Raw genomic sequence first — 12,066 nt, 5'->3', positions numbered from 1 at the left:
TTCTAGTTTGTTTTGTTGCCTCCGTGTATTTTCAGATTCTAGTTGGTATTTCTTTGTGTTCGAAAGACTGAGTGGGAAATGTTCTCAATCATTTCCATCCCCTCTATGGAAGGTGAACGAGTAGAGCCACCAAGGGCTTCACTGCGCCTCTTTCACTGTTCCTTCATCCTCTACTGGGCATCCCCTTCTTTTTAGGAAAACAATTGTGTTAATTTTTCTTGAAACTGGTTTTTATTTATTTTTTCCTTCTTAGACATTTTATTGTCTGAAGCACACTTAATTGACTCAGGTAATAGAGAAATCCACTCAGGGCTTGGCTTCTAGCCAGTAAAAGCCTATTGTCTAGTGAACTAGAAGGGAGTTTCCTCACTTGTTTTATATCTGATTAGTTGCAGAATTAAGCTTAATAAGAAAAAAAATTAACAGAAGAGATTGATGTTTGCACCTTCTTTAAGCATCTTGTCATTTAAATACTCAAACAAATTGTATTTCTGTGCTTAGCAGCGTGGAGTGGTCCATTGAATGTGGAGGCTGGAGTTAGGCAGATCTGAGTTTTAATTCTTAGTCTTCTCACTAGCTCTCCAAGTTCCTTCACTGTTCTAAGCCTCAGTATCTTCACTGGAAAAATAAACTCCGTGGCTGCTTAAGAGTGTGGGCTCTGGCCTCGGATTATTGTTGCTGTTGAGTTGCCCCGTCATGTCTGGCTCTTTGTGACCCTATGGACTGCATCACGCTAGGCCTCCCTGTCAGTCACCATCTCCCAAAGTTTGCCCAAGTTCATGTCCATTGCACCGGTGATGCCATTCAGCCATCTCATCCTCTGACACACTCTTCTCCTTCTGCCCTCAATCTCTCCCAGTATCAGGGCCTTTTCCAATGAGTCGGCTATTTGCATCGGATGTCCGAAATACTGGAGTTTCAGCTTCAGCATGGGTCCTTCCAATGAGTATTTGGGGTTGATTTCCCTCAAGACTGACTGATTCAATCTCCTTGCTGTCCAAGGGACTCTCAGGAATCTTCTCCAGCACCACAGTTCAAAGGATTGCCTGCATTCATATCCCAGTTTCGTCACTTAGTTGAACAATCTTGGGCAAATCATTTAGATTTTTTGTGACTGTTTTGTCGGCTATAAAATGGGATAGTAATAGAACTATAGCATAGAGTTGTGAAAACCAAGTGACAGTTAAATGACTTAATGACAATAAAGGGCTTGAAACAGCTATATGGTATATAATAAGTTCTCAGCAATGATTGTTATTATTACTCAGAGGTCTGATGCAAGGGCTAAATAAGACACAGCACTTGAAAATGCTGAGGGTATTTAGCAAGCATCAATTTCTTTTATCTTTACCAAGTTACTTCCAAATTATTTAATTGTCCTTTTAGTGCAGGTTCTTGTTAACATCATTTCCATATCATAAGCTATTGTCATGTGCATTGCAGTCTGTACCGTACTTGCGATAGGTTACAGCGAGTAACATACTTACTATGATACTCCGGAGTTGGAAGGTTGACCTTTGGTAGAAGGCAAAACTTTCTTTTAATGGCCACTCCCTGGGTCAAGAACATCCCCTGGAGAAGCAAATGGCAACCTACTTCAGTATTCTTGCATAGGAAATCCCATGACAGAGGAACCTAGCAGGTTACAGTCTATGCGATTGCAAAAGACTTGGACACAGCGTAGTGAATAAACAACAACAACAAAACGGCCTACACTGTATTAAGCTCTGAAATGTCCTCAGCTTCTGTATCCTCCAGAGATTTTGCTTCATTTGGGGACTTGCCTGAAATTGAACAGTGCTGACTTAGCTTTTGATGAGCAGACAAATTCAGAAAGAAAACCAAAGAATGAGTTAACTGAAAGACAGGTGGGCAAGGGGAAATGTCAGCTCAGGATGGCCTAGCTTAGGGCCAGCTTAGGGATGACAAATATATGCCTGTAGCCCTTTGCCCAGCCCGTGACAATCATTGCTGGGCCCACATACAGCTTTATAATTCTTTTCAATATAATTCTCCACTAATCTACAATGATCATTTTGGCATTCCAAGTTGTCAGGCAGGTTTAGTTGGATATAAAACAGTGTGGTCAGATTTGCTTGTCAAGATTGGATGATGTCACCTTTAGGAGCAATAATTAGCTCAGTTCTTTCTGAACATGGAAGCAGCCTTATTTTCTTTCAAATTCCAAAGATTGTCTCTTTGAACTTCAAATTTATTTTCCTTGGGAAAATTTTAAAGGTTTTGTACATGTACAAAGAATGATTTAGGCAATTTAACTCATTATATCTTTATGTTCTTTGATGTAAAAAACTAAAACTATCCCTTTTTTCTGAGAAATAAAATAAAAAATCCCTCATTTATGCTGATGCTAGTTTTTAACTAGTTATATTAGGTTGATCTCTATCTTTTTATTCAGTGTGGATATCACTGAATAAATATCACATATGGTGGAGCCCATAGAATCTGGTGCAAATCATTTAGAAATAAGTTATTTTGCTACCATGTTAATAATTTTATGTTTTTGAAATCTAGATTAGATAGCTCTAGAGGCCTCTGTGAAGTAATTCATTTCTGCTTTATAATGCATTTCATTATTTTTACCCAATCTTGGTGAAACAAAGGTTATATACAACAACTAAACAGTATTTAAATTTTTTAAATTTTATTCTTACCACTTTTCTAGGATATAGTTCTAAGTCTAATATCACTGCTGTGTCAATGGCCCATAGACAACTTGAATAAAAAGGACAGATTGTTATTGCCATCAAACAAACAGAGATCATTCATAGTCCTAGAAGTCCCTCAACTTGGATGGCCTCAATGCTTGGATGGATCACTTGCTTTCATTTTCGACAATGATTTAGGTGGTGTTGACCAGAGGATGAACACAAATATAATGGGAGGCCCAATCCAAATGCAGGAGCAGACACAGGTAGAAGCCGAGATACAAGGAATGTCATAAGAGAGACATATTTTATGCAAGTTTCAAAGGATTAAGCATCTTATTCCAAGCACAAGACCTGTCTTGTCCTCCCCAACTCAGGGGCATTTCTAATAGCCCTGCACTTGCTAACAGTCACCACAGACACACTAGTATTTAGAAACTTCACTTTCAGAAAAACCTAGTTTGATTATTCTTCAGGTCTGACCTACTCCTATCAATCATTCACTGCCTCACCCCAACTCCCACCACAACCACTCCCAGCATTTCAGAAAATAATTTTCCTTCCTGAGAAACATGGGAGGCATGACTGAAAATATAGGGCTACACTAGCCTTTGCACACGACACTCACCACCTTCAGTTCTCGGCTATAGCTACTCTCTCCTGCCTCTGCATGGTCCATATCTCTACAATTCATTTCCCCTTAGTTTGTTAGCTAACTTCTGCTCATCTTTCAAGACTCAGCTCATGGCACTTTCTTTACAAAGCCTCTCCTGTCCTTCCTTTCACATCCTGGGAGAAATAAAATTCTACAGTTTTGGTTCCTATAGCACCTTTCCCATAATGCTGGTATCTTGTGGTCAAAAAAGAAGAGTCTATCTCCATCATTAGGATGCAAAGTCATCCTTGTAACCCTAGCACCAAGTGAGGTTCTGTACATAGTTCTTCTCAGTAAAGTTCATGGATGGAAATTATGTACTTCATTCTCAACTCTGCGTGAAAATGCAAGTGTTTTTCTAGAGACATGAGTGAAGTGGCATTGTGAGGGCTATTTTAGAGCTGAATTCTGTAATTGCTCATCAACTTGCCTTGGAAAACATCAACCATTCTGCATCATTCCAGTAATGTTTTCTGTATACTCTGTTCTTATTTTCCAAGCATAGAACTCCTGGCAACACCATTGGCATAAGGCAGATACCCTAGCTGCAGGCAGGTGTGGTTGGTAATGGATGGGATTGGATTTGGAGCTATCTCAAAGATTTATTTTGGATCCTCTCCGATGTTTCAAAGTCTTGGTTTTGGCCAGTCTGTCATTTGCCAGTTGTCAAATAAGTTGAGTCATTAGTCTGGCCTTGTCATTTAACAGCCTCCAAATGATTGATTGGGCTCTGCTGTACTTCCCAATGGGAGATTTAAGTGTCCATTCAGCTCCATCTACCTGGTTTTATAAAAGTAAAATAAAAACAGTCATGCCATTCCTTTCCTACCTGTAAAAGCAGCAAGCTTGGGAAATGCATTTGAACAAGCCATTTATTCTCTAATACTCAGTCTCTAAAGGACAAATTTCCTGTTGGCTAAATCAAACTGTGCAATTTTTTTCCAGGCTAACAAAATAATCTCCATTTGTCTATTTTGCATAGTGATTTTGTACACATTTTTCTTTTTTCTTCACAACAACACTGTAAAAAGGACAAGCATTATTATCCTCATGTAACAAATAAATATCCCCAAACTCAGAAATCTTTTAAAGGTCATATTCAGTTCCTCTATTATATTAATCTCCTGCCATACCATGCTATCAAGCATCCTAAACTACAAAAGGTATGTCTGAATATTGCATCAGTGGCTTCTGTGTTATTCTCTCATCCAGGGTCTGTTTCTAAAGTATATAGTTTTTGACACACTTGTTTTCCAATATCCTGGATCCCTTAGGGGAATCTGTTGGGAAGACCCCCAAAGTAACCAGGACTGGGTCATTTCATCCCAGAACAGAGAACTTGTCTCCATGCCGGGGCAACCAACAGCCTAAATTGCAGAGTAGGATGGAAGGTGATAATTCAATCCCAGAATTGATAAGAAATTTGTGAGACATTCCCTACTGGCCTACACAAATGTTTCCTTTCAAAGGTAAGGTGCTTATTGTCTCCAATATAATGTGGCTCTTGGATGCTGTCCAGTCAGCAAAGTAGAAACTCATATTTGGCAAGGCGAACCCAGCCATGGTTTCCTGGTGTGTTGAATCAATAGGAAATGACTTTGGAAAAATACAGCTATGAAAGCAACAAATGGCTTTGAACTTTTCCAGCCAAACATAAAGTGAACTGCCAAGAATTTCCCCTGTGATATCCCTTTTCAGATGATAACATATGACTATGAACTTTTGCCCCATATATACTATATGGCCTTCCTTCTCCAGAGTTGATTAAACCAAAATTCTTTCTAGAACTGAAAGTTCACTCCTCTAAGGACCTTCAGTTTCCTTCATTCTTGTCCAATCAGGTCCTGAATCTCAGTGATATTGTCAGCAACTTGGCTACCATTTCCACCATTATCTTTTCTCTGTGCTTCTGGGTTTTTTTTCTTTCCTTTTTTCTTTCTTGAATATCAAGATAAATCTCAAAAGAGAGTTACCGTGTAATTCCTCACTCATATCGGTAGGCAGGCTGACAGTGAAAAGGAGTGGGTAGGGATGGAGGGAGGAGGAAAGGCTGATTGAACAGACTTGGGAGAAGCAGGATTGGGGGGTGGTGGGGTGGGTCCTGGAGAGTTGGCAGAGAAGAGCTGTGGGGTCAAGAGATTCATTCTGTGGAAATAGATGGTGGGGTACAAAGGGGTTAGTTTATTGTTGCTGGTGGTTTCCTTTTCCATTTGCTTTACCATTTCAGTTTTGAGGTGGTAATGTTTTGATTTTGTGAGTATTTTATAATGGAAAAACACTTTGTGTATGAAAAAATGCGTAATGTGCTGGGATTAGCTCTCATGTACATGTAAACTAGTATGTCTAAGAGTGAGCTTTGTTCTTGCTCCTTGGACGTTTCTGGACAATACTGGACTTCTAGGACAGCCAAACTGGTAAACTCTTTCCCATTTTTGGATTATAAAGGTTAAGTTTCCAAACAAAACTAAGTAGCATAAACCTAGTTCTAGACACTCACACTTTACACTCACACTTTCTTCTTAAAGGAGGCAAGAAGAAAGTGTGAGTGTCTAGAACTAGGTTTATGCTACTATTTCTACAGGATCAATGAATGTGAGTATTTTTAAACAGTCTAGATTCAGCTAAAAACAAGTAACATCAAAGTGTCTTGCTAACAAAAAGCTACTCACATTTCCCCAATCTTGATGATGATGATGGAGAATATTTTGCACTTACTATCTGACAGGCACAGAGACACTTAATATGTACATGTATTACATACATTATTTCATCCAAACTGCTCACAACAATCCGGGGTAACAATCACTCTCAATTTAAAGGTGGGAAACTTGTGGTTTAGAAAGATTAACTTGCCTAATGTGTGTGTGCGTGCTAAATCACTTTGGTCATGTCTGACTTTTTGCTACCCTATGGACTGTAACCTGCCAGGCTTCTCTGTCAATGGGATTCTCCAGGCAAGAATACTGGAGTGGGTTGCCATGCCCTCCTCCAGGGGATCTTCCCAACCCAGTGATAGAACCCGTGTCTCTTACATCTCCTGTGTTGGCAGGTGGGTTCTTTACTGCTTGCACCACCTGGGAAACCCTAACTTGTCTAATAGTACCCCATAATGGAGCTAGGAGTGGAACAGTGGTCTGTGTTCATAAAAGATTCATAATCTCATTCTATTAATATTATGCATGAGGTGTTTTTTATTGTAGTTTTTCTTTTTTCTAACAGGTATTACCACAAAAAGCAGACTTTATCAATGGTATTAGGCAGCTTTATCAAAACTGTGAGATGACTGCTGAAAATGTGTTAAGGAAGACTTAGGATTGTGGTTAGAGTCCATTTCTATTCAAGCCTCAGAAAGCTCCTCCAGCCATCAAATACAACAGGGGTTGACTATTGCACTTCTTATTTTATTCCAGGATTATCCATTTCAGCTTATTGAGGTGGTTATAATTGCATGTCTATAACTGTCAGTACATTTCATTTGCCTATTGTGATGACTTGAAAACAAGCTCCAAAATGTTTCCTGATCAATTCTTGATAACTGGAAGAATGAAAATGAGAATAGCATCAATTATTGAATACCTGTGATACCAGACATTGCACTAACTGCTTTATGTGCCACCTTAAATTTCACTAAGATGATATAGAATAGATGGTCTTATTTTAACTTTGCCCATAAAGAAACCGAAGGTCAGAGGAGTTGAATAACTTGGACAAGAACTTTTAGCAAGCTGTAAAGCCAGATTTAGAGCCAACTCAACAGAACTCATTTGATCAATTCCATTAATGTTCATTGAGCATAAACACTGTGCTGGGCACAGAGTAGTGAGTGGGGATTCCACAGGGCAGAAGACACACTTGGTCTTGCAGATCTAATGAGCCAGGATGGTTAGGCACCCCTGTGTGCTGAGTGCCTCTAATCATGATGACAAATCTTTTTTTTTTTTAATTTATTTTTTTTTTATTGAAGGATAGTTGCTTTACAGAATTTTTTGTTTTCTGTCAAACCTCAGTCTTAGTCAGCCATAGGTATACATATATCCCCTCCCTTTTGAACTTCCCTCCCATCTCCCTTCCCATCCCACCCCTCTAGGTTGATACAGAGCCCCTGTTTGAATTTCTTAACCATGCAGCAAATTCCCGTTTGCTGTCTATTTTACATATGGTAATGTAAGTTTCCATGTTACTCTTCCCAACTTCTCACCCTCTCCCCACGTCCATAAGTCTATTCTCTATGTCTATTTCTCCACTGCTGCCCTGTAAGTAAATTCTTCAGGACCACTTTTCTATATTCTGTATATATGCGTTAGAATATGATGTTTATTTTTCTCTTTCTGACTTACTTCACTCTGTAAAATAGGTTCTAGGTTCATCCACCTCATTAGAACTGACTCAAAGGCGTTCCTTTTTATGGCTGAGTAATAGGTATATTCTATTGTGTATATATACCACAACTTCTTTAGCCATTTATCTGTTGATGGACATCTAGGTTGCTTCCATGTTCTAGCTATTGTAAATAGTGCTGCAATGAACAATGGGATACATGTGCTTTTTCAATTTTGGTTTCCTTAGGGCATATCCTAGGAGTGGGATTGCTGGGTCATATGGTGGTTTTTTGTCCTAGTTTTTTAAGGAATCACCATACCGTCTGCCATAGTAGCTGTATCAATTTACATTCCCACCAACAGTGCAAGAGTGTTTCCTTTTCTCCACACTCTCTCCAGCATTTATTGTTTGTAGACTTTTTGATGATGGCCATTCTGACCTGCATGAGGTGTATCTTGTTGTAGTTTTTATTTGCATCTAAATTTGGAAAACTCAGCAGTGGCCACAGGACTGGAAAAGGTCAGTTTTCATTCCAATCCCAAAGAACAGCAATGCCAAAGAATGCTCAAACTACCACACAATTGCACTCATCTCACATGCTAGTAAAGTAATGCTCAAAATTCTCCAAGCCAGGCTTCAGCAATATGTGAACCGTGAACTTCCTGATGTTCAAGCTGGTTTTAGAAAAGGCAGAGGAACCAGAGATCAAATTGTCAACATCCGCTGGATTATGGAAAAAGCAAGAGAGTCCCAGAAAAAGATCTATTTCTGCTTTATTGACTATGCCAAAGCCTTTGACTGTGTGGATCACAATAAACTGTGGAAAATTCTGAAAGAGATGGCAATACCAGACCACCTGATCTGCCTCTTGAGAAATTTGTGTGCAGGTCAGGAAGCAACAGCTAGAACTGGACATGGAACAACAGACTGGTTCCAAAAAGGAAAAGGAGTTCATCAAGGCTGTATATTGTCACCCTGCATATTTAACTTATATGCAGAGTACATCATGAGAAACGCTGGACTGGAAGAAACACAAGCTGGAATCAAGATTGCCGGGAGAAATATCAATCACCTCAGATATGCAGATGACATAACCCTTATGGAAGAAAGTGAAGAGGAACTCAAAAGTCTCTTGATGAAAGTGAAAGTGGAGAGTGAAAAAGTTGGCTTAAAGCTCAACATTCATAAAACGAAGATCATGACATCTGGTCCCACCACTTCATGGGAAATAGATGGGGAAACAGTGTCAGACTTTATTTTTCTGGGCTCCAAAATCACTACAGATGGTGACTGCAGCCATGAAATTAAAAGACGCTTACTCCTTGGAAGGAAAGTTATGACCAACCTAGATAACATATTCAAAAACAGAGACATTACTTTGCCAACAAAGGTCCATCTAGTCAAGGCTATGGTTTTTCCTGTGGTCATGTATGGATGTGAGAGTTGGACTGTGAAGAAGGCTGAGCACCGAAGAATCGATGCTTTTGAACTGTGGTGTTGGAGAAGACTCTTGAGAGTCCCTTGGACTGCAAGGAGATCCAACCAGTCCATTCTGAAGGAGATCAGCCCTAGGATTTCTTTGGAAGGAATGATGCTAAAGCTGAAACTCCAGTACTTTGGCCACCTCATGCAAAGTTGACTCATTGGAAAAGACTCTGATGCTGGGAGGGATTGGGGGAAAGAGGAGAAGGGGACGACAGAGGATGAGATGGCTGGATGGCATCACTGACTCGATGGACGTGAGTCTGAGTGAACTCTGGGAGTTGGTGATGGATAGGGAGGCCTGGCGTGCTGGGATTCATGGGGTCGCAAAGAGTCGGACACGACTAAGCGACTGATCTGATCTGAATAATGAGCGATGTTGGGCATCTTTTTATATGTTTGATAGCCATCTGTATGTCTTCTTTGGAGAAATGTCTGTTTAGGTCTTTTTCCCACTTTTTGATTGGGTTGTTTGTTTTTCTGGTATTGAGTTATATGAGCAGTAGCTTGTATATTCTGGAAATTAATACTTTGTTAGTTGTTTCATTTGCTATTGTTTTCTCCATTTTGAGGGTTGTCTTTTCCCTTTGCCTATAGTTTCCTTTGCTGTGCAAAGATTTTAAGTTTAATCAAGTCCCACTTGTTTACTTTTGTTTTTATTTCCATTACTCTAGGAGGTGGGTCATAGAGGATTTTGCTTTGATTTATGCCATTGAGTATTCTGCCTATGTTTTTCTCTGTTTTATAGTTTCTGGTCTTACATTTAGGTCTTTAATCCATTTTGAGTTTATCTTTGTGTATGGTGTTAGGAAGTGTTCTAATTTAATTCTTTTACATGTAGCTATCCAGTTTTCCCAGCACCATTTATTGAAGAGGCTGTCTTTGTCCCATTGCATATTCTTGCCTCCTTTGTCAAAGATAAGGTACCCATAGGTGCATGAGTTTATTTTTGAGCTTTCTATCTCGTTCCATTGGTCTATATTTCTGTTTTTGTGCCAGTACCATACTGTCTTGATGACTGTAGCTTTGCAGTATAATCTAAAGTCAGGAAGGTTGATCCTTTCAGCTTCATTCTTCTTTCTCAAGACTGCTTTTGCTGCGGGGTCTTTTGGGTTTCCATATGATCCAACCAGCCCATTCTAAAGGAAATCAGTCCTCAGTGTTCACTGGAAGGACTGATGCTAAAGCTGAAACTCCAATACTTTGGCCACCTTATGTGAAGAGTTGACTCATTGGAAAAAACTCTGATCCTGGGAGGGATTAGGGCAGGAGGAGAAGGGGATGACAGAGGATGAGATGGCTGGATGGCATCATTCACTTGATGGACACGAGTTTGAGTGAACTCCGGGAGTTAGTGATGAACAGGGAGGCCTGGCGTGCTGCGATTCATGGGGTCACAAAGAGCGGACACAACTGAGCGACTGAACTGAACTGATGAATTGTGAAATTTTTTGTTCTAGTTCTGTGAAAAATGTAATTGGTAATTTGATAGGGATTGCATTGAATCTGTAGATTGCATTTGGTCCAAGTATCAGATATTCCTATTGGGTAATGGTGTCCCATGGTCCCTGCAGCAGCCGCATCTTTTAGCACTCATGAACTCCTTCCCAGATGTCCTTCAGAGCTAAAGGTCTTCCATCTAAAAAGCTTGCCCTAAAGAAAAGCACAGGCACTTGGCAGCTGTAGGAATATACGACATGATATTCATATTTAATCACTTTGGCTGCTGTGGTGGTCTCAGTTACATCAAAATCATCCGGGGGTGGAGCGGGGTGGGAGCGGGAATCTAAAGCCTCCTCCACAGGAAGACATGTCTGTACATGGACTGATGTTCCTTGATGTGACATTGCAGTTCCATTTTTAACTTGAAAATGTGTTTTGCATATGTAGCCAGTAGAACAGTCCTTTGAAGCTCTCCATTCCCAATCATCACCTATCTTTTGTGAAGGTTTAATGAATTCTGCACAATAATGCTAGAATGTTTTGTCTTCAAAGAACTCATCTTCTTCCATACTAAATGAGAACCTGCCACCCAGCTCAGTTGATGGCAAATCTTATAAATGCTTATAGTCTATATTTCTGTTCTTTGGCCTATCATTTACAATTGTTGTAATGGAAAAATCATACCTGTTAAGTAATAATTTGTTCATATAACAGCCACTGAGGTCCACATAGTATTCTCGATATAATTGCAGACTTTCTTCATTCTTTTAAAGAATATTTGTGTATTTTCTTGGCGTGCCAGGCCTTAGTGGCAGCGTGCTGGGTCCTTCAATTGTGGAATATGGGATCTAGTTCCCTGATCAGGGGTTGAACCCAGGGCCCTTACACTGGAAACATGGAGTCTTAGCTACTGGACCAAAAGGGAAGTCTCCCAGACTTTCTGATAGAACATAATTTGTCAAGACAGGTCAGGGGCAGCTTTTCCTAAAACAAAGCAGCAATAGTTATTATCAAAATAGCAATAACAAAAGCCCAGGTGAATTTAAGCAAAAATCTCAATTGTCTTCAACTGCAAATTCAACATAAAACTTTGAAACAAACCGGCCAGGAAACTTGTCCTTGGAAAGTGTATTCCCCTTCCTTGAATACTGGTAGAAAAAAGAGCTCTTAAGTTAGGTGGTAGTTGTTCTAACTTGGGTAGAATATGCCACGAGAATTCCACTTTGACCTTCCTTGAGGCTGTCATTTTAAATTGCTGTCTTTGTTACACACCTCTTCCCATTTCTAAATTTAAGCTTCAATTCTGTGCTAAGAAACTGTCACTTTTATCACATGATAAAAAATTTGTCTTTAAATCTTAAAAAAGGAGTTTGAAGACACTGAGTACTGTGAACATGGACATACACTTCAAAATCTAGATTTCTCTGGGTTTCTCTCCCGATGGAGGATCCAGTTCCTCTGTTTACCCTTACCCTTTTGCCCTATTTTGTATGTTTTTGC

General features: G+C 39.7%; 1 pseudogene; it reads right to left on the bottom strand.

Annotated features, from left to right (window-relative positions):
- Positions 1-5,882: 5,882 nt before the first annotated feature.
- On the bottom strand, positions 5,883-11,135 carry LOC129657391 (ubiquitin-like-conjugating enzyme ATG10; annotated as a pseudogene).
- Between the last annotated feature and the right edge of the window lie 931 nt (positions 11,136-12,066).

The sequence above is a fragment of the Bubalus kerabau genome, chromosome 7 (assembly GCF_029407905.1).
Source record: "Bubalus kerabau isolate K-KA32 ecotype Philippines breed swamp buffalo chromosome 7, PCC_UOA_SB_1v2, whole genome shotgun sequence".
Classification (NCBI taxonomy): domain Eukaryota; kingdom Metazoa; phylum Chordata; class Mammalia; order Artiodactyla; family Bovidae; genus Bubalus; species Bubalus kerabau.
This window is presented reverse-complemented; position numbering and strand designations above follow the sequence as displayed.